Raw genomic sequence first — 12976 nt, forward strand, 5'->3', positions numbered from 1 at the left:
ATTAATTCTATATATAATTTTCGATCTCTCCTATGGCAGCTATATGATAGAGTTATCCGATTTTGATCAAATTTAATCCGAAATTCAATAACAGTTAGAAAACGCCATCTTAAAGAATTCAAGTCGATCTGATCAAAAACAACAGAGTGAGAATTTTTTATTTCATTCCCTCGTATGGGAGCTATCCGATATAGTCGGCCGATCCGGCTCGTTCCGACTTATATACTGCGTGCAATAACTACACACCTTTTGGGAAAGTTTCAGCAAGATAGCTTTAAAACTGAGAGACTAGTTTGCGCGGAAACGGACAGACGGACAGATGGACAGACGGACAGACGTATTCCGACTCTACTCGTGATGCTGATCAAGAATATATATACATTATGGGGTCTGAGGTGTCTCCTTCACAGTGCTGCCAATTTGGATTTTTTTCCCGTCAAAACTGGCTTTTTTTGAAGGCTTACTGCGGGAAAAATTTGTGAATTGCGGGAATTAGGAAAAGCGGGAAATCTGGCTTTTTTAAAAATTCAGTCGGCTTTTCACGATTTTTTTTGTATTATAAACACTTAAGTATAAAATATGAAAAAGTGGCAGCTTTACGATAGTCACTTACAAACAAACCAGAAAATGTGGTAGCGTATGTGGTTTTCTCGATATACGCATATGTCATCACTCGCATAGTGATTCCATCTCTATATAAAAAGTGCGCGTAAATTCTTAGTTCTGAAGTGCTGAAGTTCTAAAATGCCGAAAGAATATAAGCAAAAATGCCGCGATGTCTGGCTTAAAAATGAAGAGTTCAAGGCATGGATTCGCAGAGACGACACAAACCAGCAGAGGGTTTATTGCAACTACTGCAAGACCACTATTGCAGCTAAAATTGACCACTTGGGAAGCCAGTTTAAAAAACGGTTCAATGATAGGAATCAATATGTCATACGCAAATGAGGAAGACGAAGAAGATATTGATAAAATTTAACTTAATAAATCGTTATTTTTTGAATTTTTTTCGCCTTTTTGAGAAATTTTTTGTTTAGCTTTTTATTGGATTTTTGAACAATTTTTTTTAGCTTTTTTCTTTATTCTTTCCGTCAAAAACAGATTTTTTTGCTGATCAAAAGTTGGCAGCACTGCTCCTTCACTGCGTTGCAAACTTCTGACTGAAATTATAATACCCTTTTGCTCTGCAAGGGTATAAAAACAAGAAAGGATGCTTGCTTCAGCGAGCCCAAGCATATAAACTCTTGCAGTCATCGCAAGTACATATGTAGGTACTATTTCGACGAGTATACAGTAGCAATTAATGAAAAAAAAACACTTCCACTTTTTCAAAATTTTTTTGAGGAACCTGGTCTTAAAACATTTTTAATTAACTATTGTTCCATCAGTCATTATAACTTTTGATTCAATAATTGTATAGAGATTTTTTGATCTTTCATTTGATCTATAAGAAATAGTCTTCATGAAATTTAATTCAAAATTCAAGAATCCTAAAAAATCATAATAAAAATCAACGACGTATTAATTTTTGTGGAAATATTTCGGCTAGATAGCATTTAAACTTAGACAGACATTCCTGTATAGAATGGCTGCAGGTCCTTTGTCTGTCATTCCCCTAGAAGAACCTTTAACTTCTTAAAGAACCTTTAACGTCGCTCTTTACTTTTTATTTTTTTTTATCTAAGCGGCGTCTTGATTTCATTTGTCACACGGCTGGATAATGTTTTCATTTGAACATAACCCGCGGGAAACTCTCCTCCCTGCGCATTTCCACTTTGTCGTCGAATAGCAGTCAAACCATCGCCACAGTGGTCCGGATGCTGCCATAAATCCAATTTTTCAATAGTCCTGGATTTAAAAATTTCTAATTCTAATAAATTCTTGAATATTTGAACTATGGTTCCCCAAAGTATTAGCTTGTTTTAATTCCGTTTACATAAAAATTTTTAATCTTAAAAGTGACAAGTGACGAAAATCCTATAAAATTATAATATAATTTTTTTCTATTTACGAACATTTCTACGATTCAATTTTTTTTTTTAACAGTTCTTTATTACTGTAAACTATATTATCAATAAAAATTGTTATCAATATGTATTGTTGTATTGATGGGATTCTCATTTAATTAGCAAAAAATTGTTTTTTTTTAAATAATTTTTTTTGAATCGAATATTTTAAGCCTTCCATCAGCTTCCAACCAGAGACCATATTATTAGTACACATCTGTACTACAATACCCAATTTAAAACTTTGGCGCAAAATTGCGCAAACGCAAATGCGAACATTTTTTCCACACCTATTGCCGAAATTAAGCACCAGCCTTATCAGCAGCGAAAGCGACAAAAACAAAAGTCAGTGATTTTATCTTCCCTAGTTCTACTTTGCGCTCATTCTCATTCTCGCACGTGTGCATAAAAATATCAAGAAAAGATACCATGGTGGATTTGATGCATAATTTGCTAATTTCTTCTGATCCAGTAATACTTTCAAAATCCAAATGCTTTCAAAAGTACACAAAGCCTTTAGCAAAAGAGGTTATGGGACTTTTCAGGCTGCCGTCCATTGAATCAGAACGTCTAGAGTCAGATAGTGATTCTCAGTGAGCAGATACTTAAAAATTAAAAAACAAAAATCCAAAAAAAAATAATAAAAAAAAAACCAAAATTTGTATTAAAAAAAAAAAAAAAAAATTAAAAGAAACATTAAAAAAAAATTTTTTTAAATTTTAAAAATTTAAAAAAAAAAAAAAAAAAAAAAAAAGGAGAGTCTAAATTTACCGTAAACCTCCACGTGGTACTTTCTGGGGTCGTGAAAAATTAGATAATATATTCACCAGCTATTTACGGAAGTCACAACTGCCATATTGGAGCCGCCATTTTGAATTTTGAAATTTCCACTTCATATTCAAAATCAGCGACCCCAAAACCTCCGACTACAAATTTTGAACTCTCTACGTTGAGTTTCTGGTTTATGACCACTTTTTCCATATAGCCGGACCACTGTGCATCGGCTTAATCTATTTGCTCTCCTAATTATGGGCGTGGGTGTAAGCCGATGGAATGTTTCCATGCGCTTAGGCTCAGAAGTAAAATGTTTAATACTTAATCTCAGACTTATGCCGCAGAAAGCACACAAATTACTACGCGGCAACCAATTGCTGGGAAAGAAAAAGGAAATTTCGCCAGCACGCAAGCAATCGCAATTTACACTTTCAATTAAACACTTTCAATTATAGTTTCAGTATCAGCAGACGAGAGAAATACTCTTGCCTCAGACAAAACAATAGTATTTCAATGTCAAGCAAAGTATAATCCAAGTAGGAAGCAAGAAAGGATACACAAAAAAAAAGCAAGAAAAGAAGCTTTCTTTAGCGAGCCGAAGCTCAAATACCCTTGCAATCATCACAAATGTTGAGCAAAATGCATGAATGTTAAACAATATTGAGGCTATTACAAATTTTCCGTAAAGTTTCTATATTTATGACGATTGTTCATAGGACAGCTATATAGTCATCCGATTTTTATAAAACTGAATTCGAAGTTTAATATTCGTTAGAAAACTCTATATTCCTAAATAGTTGCTTGTCTGATGAGAAACAACGATATTATAAATTTATTTTCATAAGCTCTTTACAGATTTTTCGATCTTTCCTTTGGCAACTATATCTCTCCTATGGGATAAAATTTAATTCGAAATTCAATAGTAGCCATATCGAAAAAACAAAGTCGATATGATCAAAACGTGTTAATTGTTTTCCCGTTATTTATCCGCTATGGAAACTCTGTGTCTTAGCCCGCCTGTTCCGACTTATATATGTATTGCGTGAAATAACTACACAACTTTTGGTACATTTTTAGTAACCTAGCTGCAAAGCTGAGAGACAAGTTTACATAGATTCGTTTCTCTTTAAATTAGTTCCTCAATTTTAAAGCTATCTTGCTGAAACTTTACCAAAAGTGGTGTAGTTATTGCACGCAGTATATAAGGCGGAACGGGACGGATTGTTTTTAATTCCACGAGCATGATTTTCAAAATAAGTATTTTTTAATAACCCTCGAATGGAGAAAAAAAATTAATTAAAATCCGACAACGTTATCATATAGCTTCCATAAAAATCGAAAATTCTATATAAAAATAACGGAAAAAGAATTATAATATCGTTTTTCATTAGACAAACGACTCTTGAATTACGAATTAAATTTTAAATAGGGTTGTTGATAATATATCAAAATATCAATATATCGATATTTTCTTTTTAAAATGATATATTTATATCGTAATTTTTTGTTTGCCTAAATATCGGAAAATCGATAGGTATATTTTTTTGATATTTTTTGATATTTTTGTCTCGGTTACTTTGTATTTCAAAGCGACTTCAAGTGAACGAATTCAAGCGCAAAATAATATTTTCGCAAAATGCGCGCAAAAGAAGGAATATATGTGCTATGTATGCTATGTATATGTGCTATGTGTGCGTATGGCCAGATTTCGTTGTCTATGTGTGCATATGTAACTTACGCACATACCACCGAAATTTGGCGCCAAACGCGCACACCCACGTTGTTCACAGATATATTAATTAGTTTTCATTCTTAGCTGTCCACGAACTTTGAAGGTATTATGACAATAACGGAGACTTTCAAGAATGCTGAAGTAAGGATTGTTAATAACAAAAAAACGGTGCAAAATTTTCACTTTCCGCCAACGGATTTCGAAGTCCGGACCGCACTTGTAAACAATTACCGAAACTTATTGTCTTTTTATTGTGGGCAGGAAATTTTTTTATTTAACACAAAAAATATCAAAAATATCAATATATCGATATTTTTCGGTGATATTTAGAAATATTATTATCATATTATTTGATAAAAAAAATATCATCGATACGATATTTTTAAAATTTTCGACAACCCTAATTTTAAAATCGGATTACTATATCATATAGCTGGCATAGGAAAGATCGAAAAATCTGTTTAGAAATTACGGAAAGAAAATGATAACACCGTTGTTTTTCATCAGACAAGCATGATTTTTGGAATAGAGTTTTCTAACGACTTTTGAATTTCGTATTAAATTTCATCAAGATCGGACGACTTTATCATATAGCCGTCAGAACAATAGTCGAAAATATTCATAAAATTAATAGAAAAATCGTCCTAGCTTCGATTCTGTTTAGCCTTAATGTATTTCTTTCGACATATTTGATGACGGCAAGGGTATATCAGCTTCGGCTTGCCAAAGCTAGCTTCCTTTCTTGTTTTAAAGTAAAATATAGAATTTTTTCGTTCCCTATTATTTTTAAAGCAAGGTAAGTGTGTGCATTTTGCGAGCCTAATTGAAAAGGGATTAACTTTGATTTAACAACGGAGACGCCTCTAAATGTTATCTCCACCGTCAAAATGAAGCCTGACTGTTGACTTTATGACTAAACGAGGGAGAGGGTGGAAGGTGAAAGTTGAAGAGGCCCTTGACACATTGATTTTTAAGGATTTCCCCATACCTGGTTTTCCAAACATTCAAAAAAATTTTAATGTACTTATTTTATTATTCTTTGGGTGTGTGAAGTCTTTTTTGGGTAGATAAATGTGTATTTATCTACGGTGTTTGTACTTTCCAGCCACATGTGTCAATGTACCCCAGCTCTTTCGGCCACCCTACCACCAGTACTTTTTTTGTTTGCTTTCTGATGCGCAATGCAAAATTTATTAAAAACGTGAGACAACATTTCCCTATAACCTCCGATTTGTTAAAAAAAAAAACTTGTTCGCGGAGATTTATATCCATATACTAAACCAGTTTTGAGCACTAGTTCAAATGTGGTGAAATGAATACAGCACTTACATTACTTAAGGGATAACACCACTGTAGAGTAAAAAAGATGTATATTTTAAAAGGTTTTTAGTTTTTAATATTAATCTGCAATGACAAAAAATATATAGCTAAGAAATTTAAAAACAGAACGACTTCGGTGCACAGCCGGAAACGTAGTTTACACAATTTTGATCTGAATTTGAAAATATGAAAAATTAAAAAAATTGTATAGTTACTATGTACACACATAAGTCGCTGGAAGATAAGATTGCAAAAATATTGTCGAATTTTTCAATTAACCGGAAAGAATAATTCGATTTATGTTTACAGTTAACTTTCAAGATAAACACGTTTGACGTTTTTGGATGCAGACAATTGTACTATATTCTAAAAGACCTTAAGGTTTTTGAAGGCCAAAAAAAGGGCCATGTTTGGTTGTTTTTTGCGGTGAAATGAGTAAGATTATTCTTAATTACATTTTATTGTTCAACTTTTGAAGACTATTAGAAATTATTTAGAAATAAGCCTTTGGCGGTTAATCTTCCGAAGCGCCCAAAGAAAAAGTTGTTTTGCGGTGAACATCATAGGGCGTTCACGGATCATCTTAAAAATAAAATGTGATATGCGTTGTAAAGATAATGAATTTCCCGAGGTAATCAAGAAAAGTTTTTTTTTATACCCTTGCAGAGCAAAAGGGTATTATAATTTCAGTCAGAAGTTTGCAACGCAGTGAAGGAGACACCTCAGACCCCATAAAGTATATATATTCTTGATCAGCATCACGAGCAGAATCGAAATATGTATGTACGTCTGCCCGTCTGTCCGTTTCCGCGCAAACTAGTCTCTCAGTTTTAAAGCTATCGTGCTGAAACTTTCCCAAAAGTTGTGTAGTTGTTGCACGCAGTATATAAGTCGGAACGGGCCGGATCGGCCGACTATATCGGATAGCTCCAATACAAGAGAATGAAATAAAAAATTCTCACTCTATTGTTTTTCATCAGATCGACTTGAATTCTTCAAGATGGCGTTTTCTAACTGTTATTGAATTTCGGATTAAATTTGATCAAAATCGGATAACTCTATCATATAGCTGCCATAGGAGGGATCGAAAATTATATATAGAATTAATGGAAATAAATTGATAACATCGTTGTTTTTCATCAGACAAGAATGATTTTTGGAATATAGAGTGTTCTTACGACTCTTGAATTACAAGTTAAATTTGATCAAAATCGGACAACTATATCGTATAGCTCCCATATGATCTACCTTCTGTCAAAAAAGTACCGGGACTGGATTAATTAAAACGCCTGTGCTAAACCGATTTCGGAAATTTTTTTTTTGTTATGTTGGTAACACTGTTCTGCATTACTAAGTAAAGTTTGATCGCGATCTGTGAAGTAGTTTGTTTACAGTCGCTGGTTACGTCAGTCTATGTTCTGATTGCTTGCCGAATTTTATAATGAACAACTATATTGAACAACGAATTTGTCTTAAATTTTGTGTTGCGAACAAAATTTCTTGTACTGACGCGTTAAAAATGTTGCAGAAGGCTTATGGTGATGCAGTTTTATCGAGAACACGTGCTTTTGAGTGGTACAAAGCATTCCAAGAGGGTCGTGAGATTGTCGAAGACATGCCTCGTTCGGGACGACCATCCACCTCTCTCACCGACACTAACATCGATGCAGTGAAGGAATTTATTTTTGAAAATCATCATGTCAGCTTACGAGAGATAGCACAAGTCCTGAACATCTCTCACGAGTCAATTCGTACCATTTTGACTGACCGTTTGGGTATGAAACGAGTCGCTGCACGGCTTGTTCCAAAAGAGCTACCATTGTCAACGAATACAAGGTCAAAAACTCGATAAATACCATCGAACAAGCTCCGTATTCGCCAGATTTAGCTCCGTGCGACTTCTTTTTGTTTCCTCGACTCAAGTTGCCGCTTCGTGGAACCCGTTTTAGCACCATTGAAGACATTAAACAAAATTCGGCACGGGAGTTGAAGGCTATCCCGGAAAACGCTTATAAAAAATGTTTCGAAGACTGGAAGAATCGCTGGCATATGTGTATTGCCTCTAATGGGGACTACTTTGAAGGCGACAAAATAAATTTGGATGAATAAATAGAAAATGTGAGTGTTATTAACCCAGTCCCGGTACTTTTTTGACAGAAGGTATAGTCAACAAGAAAGTAAGCCAGCTTCGGCAAGCCGAAGCTTATATACCCTTGCAGTCATCAAATATGTCGAACAAAACGCATAAAGGCTAGACAACATCGAAGCTAAGACGATATTTCTATTCATTTTCCATATTTTTGACTATAGATCATATGGGAGCTATACGATATAGTTGTCCGATTTTGATCAAATTTAACTCGTAATTCAAGAGTCGTAAAAACACTCTATATTCCAAAAATCATACTTGTCTGATGAAAAACAACGATGTTATCAATTTGTTTCCATTAATTCTATATATAATTTTCGATCCCTCCTATGGCAGCTATATGATAGAGTTATCCGATTTTGATCAAATTTAATCCGAAATTCAATAACAGTTAGAAAACGCCATCTTGAAGAATTCAAGTCGATCTGATGAAAAACAATAGAGTAAGAATTTTTGAAGTGAAACTTCTTTATCGGCGTTGGAAAAAATTTAGCGTCACATTTTTTTTTGGTTACGCGTCACATTTCTCGGTTACGCGTCACATTTCTCGGTTACGCGTCACATTTTTCGGTTACGCGACACATCCCCATCCCGCTCTAACCACTGACGAACGATCTCTCTATCTTCTTCTATCCTCTCTCGCTCTCAGCGCGCTCGCACAAAGTTGAGAGCGTAAAAATTTAAAAATAGAATACGGTTGCGTGTGTGAGAACAAGTAAGTGCGTATGTATGTATGTATGCTTACTTGAGCAAGAAGACGATTTTAAGCCGAAATCCTTTCTGCGCCAAAACGAATTAATTTACAGCAGTAGAAAAAGGGTAAGAGGTGTGAGTGTCAAAAGAAATTCTAATTGAACAGGTTGCATACAGATATTAACAGTTTAATTAATGTATTAGCTTATTACAGCTTAACTATGCATTAACTATTTTTGATTGGCACCTTAATTCTTATCCATTTTTTTCATCAGAGAAGCATAATTTTTGGAACATAGAGTTTTCTAACCACTCTTGAATTACGAATTAAATTTTATCGAAATCGTATAACCATGTCATATAGCTGCCATATAAACAATAGTCGAAAATATGGAAAATTAATAGGAAAATCGTCATAGCTTCGATGTTGTTTTTTGTTCGACTTATGTAAATACATATGTATGTATTTGATGACTGCAAGGGTATATATGTACATAAGCTTCTTTTCTTGTTTAAAAATAATATAGTAAAATCTCAGATGTTGAATATTAAATTAAATTCCTCGTGATTTTTTGTTAATAGTAAAAATACCTGACCTCAATATAAATTTATACAAAATCATTGTAAATTAATGATAACTATAAAAGTTCCAGATTTTAACTTATAATTGTTAAAGTTGCGCTTTAGGGGCTTTTGCTAAAAATGGGCTAGGAAATTTATTCTTTTTTAAAAATGCTACCTTGTTATTTGTTAAAATAGCTGCGAGACAACCCGTTTTTAGAACATTGCCGTGTTTTTCAAGCGAAAAACTTTACCGGAAAGAATTTATTGTCTTCTCAGATGTTTTTACTATATTATTATACTCTTGCAGAGCAAAGGGTATTATAATTTCTGTCAGAAGTTTGCAACGCAGTGAAGGAGACACCTTAGACCCAATAAAGTATACATACATATTCTTGATCAGCATCACGATCAGAATCGAAATACGAATGTACGTCTGCCCGTCTGTCTGTTCCTATGTAAACTAGTCTCTCAGTTTTAAAGCTATCTTGCTAAAACTTTCCCAAAAGGTGTGTAGTTATTGCACGCAGTATATAAGTCGGAACGGGCAGGAACGGTCGACTATATCTGATAGCTCCCATACGAGAGAATGAAATAAAAAATTCTCATGCTGTTGTTTTTGATCAGATCGGCTTGATTTCTTCAAGATGGAGTTTTCTAACTACTATTGAATTTCGGATTAAATTTTATCAAAATCGGATAACTCTTTCATATAGCTGCCATAGAAGAGATCGAAAAAAAATATATAGAATTAATGGAAATAAATTGATAACATCGTTGTTTTTTATCCCACGAGCATAATTTTTTGAATATCAGGTTTTTTAATAACCCTTAAGTTGAGAAAAGAGTTTCATGAAAATCGCACAACTATATCTTATAGCTGTCATAGGAAAGATCAAAAAATTATATAAAAATAACGGATAAGCTCCAAAAATCAGAATATAAAGTTTTCCCACGACTCTCGAATTACGAATTAAATTTGATCATATAGCTGCCATATGATCTATAGACAAAAATATGGAAAATGAATAGAAAAATCGTCCTAGCTTCGTTGTTGTTTAGCCTTTATGCGTTTTGTTCGACATATTTGATGACTGCAAGAGTATTCGGCAAGCCGAAGCTAGCTTATTTTCTTGTTTTTAAAAACAATACTCATAGGAAACGTGTCGAATAGTGTAAATATTGAACAAATAAATTTAAAAAACTAAATTTATAATTTATATTAATTTTCAACACTTTTAATATTTTAATGAAAATTAAAATCCTAACATTTCTTCCTTTTTCCCTTTCTTTAAGTCTCGGAAATCTAAAGTTTTAGATTTGTATAAATATAGACAAGACTGATAAATTAGTTCGCCAAAGAAGTTTCACTTCTGACATGTGTACTTTGTACGCACACACTTTTTTTATTTCATTCTCTTGTATTGGAGCTATCCGATATAGTCGGCCGATCCGGCCCGTTCCGACTTATATACTGCGTGCAACAACTACACAACTTTTGGGAAAGTTTCAGCGAGATAGCTTTAAAACTGAGAGACTAGTTTGCGCGGAAACGGACAGACGGACAGACGTACATACATATTTCGATTCTGCTCGTGATGCTGATCAAGAATATATATACTTTATGGGGTCTGAGGTGTCTCCTTCACTGCGTTGCAAACTTCTGACTGAAATTATAATACCCTTTTGCAAGGGTATAAAAATATGGAAAATGAATAGAAAAATCGTCTTAGCTTCGATGTTGTCTAGCCTTTATGCGTTTTGTTCGACATATTTGATGACTGCAAGGGTATATAAGCTTCGGCTTGCCGAAGCTAGCTTCCTTTCTTGTTTTTATTTATTTTTTGTCTATTTTTGGGAGCACTTGAAAGTGAAAAAAGAAAGCTTAAAAAATCGCTGTTAATTTATTTTTTTTAAAATAGAAAAAAAATAAAAAAATTCTTCCTGATTACCTGCGTATTTATGTTGAGAATTTGTGTTAAAAATTTAAAAAGGATCGGTTCAGTAGATTTTGAGTTCTGATGTTCACCGACTTTCAAAATAACGTCTTCGGCAAAATCGATTCAAAGTATTTTGAATTTATTTACACAATGTTCTCGACATATTGGACATTCAAAAAAAAAAAAAAAAAAAAATGCGAAAAAATTTTTTTAAAACTAAAATTGTTTTGAGAAAACGGTTAAAGATAAAAATCCGAAATTTGTAAATTTATTTGAAAACAAATTTTTATTTTGCGAAAAAAAATTTCAAAATTGAAAAACCAAAAAGGGGCGGGAGTGGGCGTTCCTCAGTTGCAACATTTCGGCAAAAAGGTGTCCCGCTTACGGGTTTTGGCTTCAGCCAAAACGGATAATCGGAAACACAAAAACCAAAAAGATTGTTAAAGTGTACTGTACTGTGCATAAAATAAACTAGGATCAGACAAAAAAAAAATTGCAAAAGTTATAAGCTTTTAAAAAAAAATTTCGATTTCCGCGCTTTTTTTCTCACGAATTATTTTTTCAATTAAACAGTTTTCAATATTTTTGGATAATCCTAGTTCATTAGTTAAAGGAAACAATTAGGAACATTAAAAGAAAAATTTGATGACGATTGGTTAACCCCAACGCCTTCAATTACTTCCGTAAGGTCCGAAAACGTGGTTCCGAGATAAACGCGTTTAAAGTTTTGGCTTCCAATGGCCTTGGCTCGACATGTGCTCCATGTAAGAGCCTGTAACTTTTGTAATATTTCAAATTTGGATCTGAAATTTTTTGAGAACATTTTCGGAAAATATATCCATACGATAAGCAAAAAAAAAAATCAATTTTTTTTTTGCCACAAGGTGAGAACCTGCCTTAAGCCTTTCCTAAGACCTTTAAGTCCGATCCTCAACAACAAAACAGCTTTAGGGTAAACTTCCATTTCTAATTATTTACACCTTTGCAGGTAGTTTCATAATTTCAGAAGTTAGCAATGCAGTCAGGGAAACACTTCAACCCATATTAAGCTTATATAATCTTGATCAGCTTCACCATAATCGATCTAGACAAGGTTCGTCTATCCGTCGATCCACCTGTTCGTCTGTTTGTTTCTATATAAACTCGTCTCTTAGTTTTAAAACTATCTCGATGATTTTTTACCAAAAGTTGTGTAGTTATTGTACGCAGTATATAAGTCGAAACAGACCGGGTCCAAATTCTGTTTTCTTTTCATAATTCAAGGCTAGCTAGTTTATACTCAAAAACAACAACGTTATCAATTTATTAATTTATATGAAATATGTATGTAGTTATCCAACTTTGATAAAATTCAATTCGAAATTCTACAGTAGTTAAAAAACACCATCTGGAAGAAATCAAGTCGATCTGATCATCTGACTGAAATTATAAAACCCTTTGCACTGCAAGGGTATAAAAATCGTCATAGCCTTTATCTATTTTGTTCGAGATATTTGATGACGGCAAGGGTATATATGTAAGCTTCGGCTCGCCAAAGCTAGCTTCTTTTCTTGTTTTATTATATCGACGCATTTCCGCGAATGTATCGTATGTTGAAAAATCAAATTTTACAGGAGAAGCTTTTTCTTTATTTTTGTATTTCGGTATTTTTGTGTGATTGCAGTATTTCCATGCAAATGAAAAAAAATTTGTATGGTCATACGATAATTTCGCCCGCACATTGTAACATACGATAAAATTGAGACTTAATTTTTATCGGAACTATAGGGCTTTCAGTTATAGTATTGCACAGGGTAGTGAG

This window comes from Drosophila ficusphila, unplaced genomic scaffold, assembly GCF_018152265.1.
Source record: "Drosophila ficusphila isolate 14025-0441.05 unplaced genomic scaffold, ASM1815226v1 contig_414, whole genome shotgun sequence".
NCBI lineage: Eukaryota > Metazoa > Arthropoda > Insecta > Diptera > Drosophilidae > Drosophila > Drosophila ficusphila.